This window comes from Schistocerca serialis, unplaced genomic scaffold (assembly GCF_023864345.2).
Source record: "Schistocerca serialis cubense isolate TAMUIC-IGC-003099 unplaced genomic scaffold, iqSchSeri2.2 HiC_scaffold_1132, whole genome shotgun sequence".
NCBI classification, from domain to species: Eukaryota; Metazoa; Arthropoda; class Insecta; order Orthoptera; family Acrididae; genus Schistocerca; species Schistocerca serialis.
In genome coordinates this window covers 1-5,000 of record NW_026047329.1, presented here as the reverse complement: position 1 = coordinate 5,000, position 5,000 = coordinate 1, and the positions used below count along the sequence as shown (strand labels likewise).

The window sequence follows — 5,000 nt, the reverse complement described above, 5'->3', positions numbered from 1 at the left end:
GTGGGTAATTTGCGCGCCTGCTGCCTTCCTTGGATGTGGTAGCCGTTTCTCAGGCTCCCTCTCCGGAATCGAACCCTGATTCCCCGTTACCCGTTACAACCATGGTAGGCGCAGAACCTACCATCGACAGTTGATAAGGCAGACATTTGAAAGATGCGTCGCCGGTACGAGGACCGTGCGATCAGCCCAAAGTTATTCAGAGTCACCAAGGCAAACGGACCGGACGAGCCGACCGATTGGTTTTGATCTAATAAAAGCGTCCCTTCCATCTCTGGTCGGGACTCTGTTTGCATGTATTAGCTCTAGAATTACCACAGTTATCCAAGTAACGTGGGTACGATCTAAGGAACCATAACTGATTTAATGAGCCATTCGCGGTTTCACCTTAATGCGGCTTGTACTGAGACATGCATGGCTTAATCTTTGAGACAAGCATATGACTACTGGCAGGATCAACCAGGGAGCTGCGTCAACTAGAGCTGAGCAGCCGGCCGCCCGGGAGTGTGTCCCGGGGGCCCGCGCGAACACGCAAGCGTCCGCTCAATTATTCTGCAAACAGGAGGAGGCTGAGCTCCCCTGCACCATACACCTCGAAACCCTCTCAGGTCCCGGCGGCGCGCAGCGCCGTCCTAAGTACTTGGTCGGGTTCGAGAGAGGCGCAATCGCCCGGGGTTTGGCGAGTAGACGCTTTAGGTGCGACCACCCGTGCTCCCAACTGAGCTTGCCGCTGCCGACAGAGGCCCGGGAGCGTGCTGTCGTGGCATTGCCGGCGGGAGACAACACGCGCCACCTACGGTGACCGGCAGCTCCAACGCCAGCGCCACAGAAGGACAAAAGCCCCACTTGGGTGCCGAAGCGAACTCTCCCAGCACAGCGCACGCGCCAACACGTCCGCACAGCTGCGATACAAACCACCTGCGAGAACCGCAGAGGCGACCGAGCAGCAGACGGCGTCGCGGCGCCGAGCGCCGGGCGGCGGCGCATCCTCAGCGCACACAGTCCTCAATCGGACCAGCACACTGCAGATGTCCACCGCGCTTCGCACCGGGCCCGCGAGGACCTACTTTGGCCGCACGGCGCCGCGTGCAGGGTGCGCCGGCGCGCAGCTGCGCCGCCTGCCGCCTCCGTCGGCCGGCGCGCCTGCCACTGGCCGCCCCCACCAGCCGGCTGTAGCGCGTGCGCCCACGCACCGCGCGGCCAGCACGCCGGGAGGCCCCCCCTCACCGGCCGGGGACGGTCCCACCCAGCCACCGCCGCGTATCGCTTCACACCCAGATGCCATTCACGTTCGTGGGCATGGTGGGTATCGCTGGAACAACCGGTTGGTAGCTCAACCGATCGTCGCCATCACTGATTCACCTCTAGCGAGAACAACCGCACCACAACGGTTTACCAGTTGTTCATTTGCGTAACGTCACCAGCAAACGTAGGCGTCCATCGCCATTTGCAAATTCAACGATTGTTGCATGCCTGTGTCAGGTGTCACGACACACTATGTCTGCCCACATACACGCAACAACATGTGCACGCTTCGCGAACACGTGGAAGGTGGCCCCCGTACGTATGCGATGTCCATTGCGCGAACGACTGTCAACCGGCCTCTGTCGCATGTCGCAGATGTGGAACGCAGTGCACCATGCTATCACGGTGTGTGAGAAGAGACGACTACGTCTGACAACACGCGCCACTACATCAACAGACGGCTCATGCTGATCGCCATCCAGGGCATACCACACTGCAATCCAGCTCTTATAGGGAGACGACACGTAGCTGAGTGCACAACATTTGGACCGCATGGTTCGCCGTTGTTGGCGCAGTCGTTGTACGGTCACATGTACCACGATGTATCATTCAGTACATGAGGACCAATGTGCAGTACAGTGTGTGATTTGGACGTACAACATCAGCGGACAGTTGACACAGGCCGTACCACAGCGTAGGCTAAGTGCTTCGCCATGCGAATGCCAATGAACAACTGCAAATGCCAATGAACAACTGCAAAGGGCATTGAGCATGTACGTCCTGCTGCCATCCACATTACAGTGTATAGCTGCAAGGTGTTTAACATGAAGCGATACACTGGGGACCGGGCAGTGCGAGTAGCAAACTATATTGCGGGGGTTGCAGTTAGGCAACACTACACTAATTTAACGCGTCGTATGACAATTACAGAGCAGGTTAAGGCCCAACGTGTGTTGGGTTAAGGCCCAACGTGTGTTGGGTTAAGGCCCAACGTGTGTTGGGTTAAGGCCCAACGTGTGTTGGGTTAAGGCCCAACGTGTGTTGGGTTAAGGCCCAACGTGTGTTGGGTTAAGGCCCAACGTGTGTTGGGTTAAGGCCCAACGTGTGTTGGGTTAAGGCCCAACGTGTGTTGGGTTAAGGCCCAACGTGTGTTGGGTTAAGGCCCAACGTGTGTTGGGTTAAGGCCCAACGTGTGTTGGGTTAAGGCCCAACGTGTGTTGGGTTAAGGCCCAACGTGTGTTGGGTTAAGGCCCAACGTGTGTTGGGTTAAGGCCCAACGTGTGTTGGGTTAAGGCCCAACGTGTGTTGGGTTAAGGCCCAACATAGGTTGGGTTAAGGCCCAACATAGGTTGGGTTAAGGCCCAACATAGGTTGGGTTAAGGCGCAACATAGGTTGGGTTAAGGCGCAACATAGGTTGGGTTAAGGCGCAACATAGGTTGGGTTAAGGCGCAACATAGGTTGGGTTAAGGCGCAACATAGGTTGGGTTAAGGCGCAACATAGGTTGGGTTAAGGCGCAACATAGGTTAGGTTAAGGCGCAACATAGGTTAGGTTAAGGCGCAACATAGGTTAGGTTAAGGCGCAACATAGGTTAGGTTAAGGCGCAACATAGGTTAGGTTAAGGCGCAACATAGGTTAGGTTAAGGCGCAACATAGGTTAGGTTAAGGCGCAACATAGGTTAGGTTAAGGCGCAACATAGGTTAGGTTAAGGCGCAACATAGGTTAGGTTAAGGCGCAACATAGGTTAGGTTAAGGCGCAACATAGGTTAGGTTAAGGCGCAACATAGGTTAGGTTAAGGCGCAACATAGGTTAGGTTAAGGCGCAACATAGGTTAGGTTAAGGCGCAACATAGGTTAGGTTAAGGCGCAACATAGGTTAGGTTAAGGCGCAACATAGGTTAGGTTAAGGCGCAACATAGGTTAGGTTAAGGCGCAACATAGGTTAGGTTAAGGCGCAACATAGGTTAGGTTAAGGCGCAACATAGGTTAGGTTGAGGCACAATATAGGTTAGGTTGAGGTACCGTATAGGTTAGGTTAAGGTACAGTATAGTTTAGGTTAAGGTACAGTATAGTTTAGGTTAAGGTACAGTATAGTTTAGGTTAAGGTACAGTATAGTTTAGGTTAAGGTACAGTATAGTTTAGGTTAAGGTACAGTATAGTTTAGGTTAAGGTACAGTATAGTTTAGGTTAAGGTACACATTGTTGTATGGAAAGGTGTAATGGGGGGGGGGGGGGGGCGGCCGGTCGGTTTGTTGATTGTGATTATAGTAAGTGGATGCCTGCGGCATCATCTGATTTGCCACGTCAGGATGCACCTTTGGCTCATGACAGGCGGCGCTCCGATTCCATGCTTGTGGCAGACCTGTGTCTTTCATTCCTGCCATTGTTTGTGTGCTGTGAGAGGAGGCAGTATTGTGATGTTGGGTGCACCCCTGTGTAGGACATGTGTGGGTGTTGGTGGCTTAGCTGAGCAATGGTGGTTGTCGGGGGGGTGGGATATTCCGTTTTCTGAGTGGACCTCCCAGTCTGGTTATGACAGTGTGGATTGTCTCATGTGGCGGAGAGGATGCACTGGGTGTTGTTCCATGCTGGTGCTTACATATTGTCTGTGTGCGTGTTACAGGCGGAGAGTAGTGCGTGATAAGAGTGTGTGGCTGCCGTGTGGTTGTGATTGTGAGCAGAGTCTTTCAGCATGTATACGGACAGTTGTATATATTATCTGTATTCTGATGGGTCTATGTATTACTAATCAGCGCCGTGTATACGTTTAATCCGGTTCCAGTCGAAACTGTTGTATCTCTGTACATTAGTGACACGGCGAGCGCGCTATGTAGCTACTCGTCTCGGCAGCTTCCACCGGTGTATGGCAAATGATTATAAGCAATGAGTCGAGTCGTCAATACCGATAGTGTGACGTCACATGTCTGGGGTGGGGGACGCTGCGCCCTTCCGGTGGGTCATGGCCTAGAAAGACGCTCCCCACGCAGGGGGGCTTGGACTGTCATAAACTCTTCCGAGTAATATACTTGCCGTACGTTTTTGCGACTGCGAGTGCAACGCCCACCGGTACCGACATGGATGGAGCGCCTCCTAGCTGACCGCTCAGCATCGGCATTCGTACAGAGAGCAACGCGATCGCGTCTCTAGCTCGTAACTGGTACAGCTCGCAGCTCATGTATAGGGACAGCGGGAATGTCGCATATTGGACATAACTCTTCATGAAACGCAAGTTATAGGGGTGGATTGCACATTGCGACTGCGGGAAAAGTCCGCCGTTCATCCGCTGGAGTTGCGAGTTGGGCGGTTAGGGTGGGGCGCCGGTGGAGTGATTGCCGGTCGACGATTTCGTGCGGCAGAGGCGCTGGCGTTGGGGTGCTGTGGTCGACAGAGGACGCAGGCTTTGTGGGTGGGGTCGAAAGATGGGCACTGTGGGCCCATCGCTGTCTTAGTCGGCTTGGCGTCTCATAGATGGCGGTATCGTCGTTGCAGGACGTCATGCCGCGGGAGACCTACAGATGGCGCTGTGTTTTGTGGTGCGCTCGACATGGCGGACGTAGTGTTGTCAGATTCGCATAGATGGAGGTATTGCATGTGGTTTCGCCGTATTTTCATAGATGGCGATACTGTTTTGCCGCATGGTTGGCGTAGTTCCGTCGGATCCCTGTAGATGGAGGTGCCGTTTCTGGGCTGGATGTCAATGTCGTTGCGTCACATTCGCATAGATGGCGGCATCGTCGTAATACCTCGCCCACTAC

General features: G+C 54.1%; 1 non-coding gene across 1 annotated transcript in view; it reads right to left on the bottom strand.

Moving 5' to 3' along the window:
• The window catches only part of LOC126432402 (small subunit ribosomal RNA), a 1,910-nt gene extending 1,447 nt beyond the window's left edge, over positions 1-463 (bottom strand). The window contains exon 1 of the ribosomal RNA XR_007577939.1: positions 1-463. This exon is cut by the window's left edge and continues 1,447 nt beyond it. This is a non-coding gene — a ribosomal RNA (small subunit ribosomal RNA).
• Between the last annotated feature and the right edge of the window lie 4,537 nt (positions 464-5,000).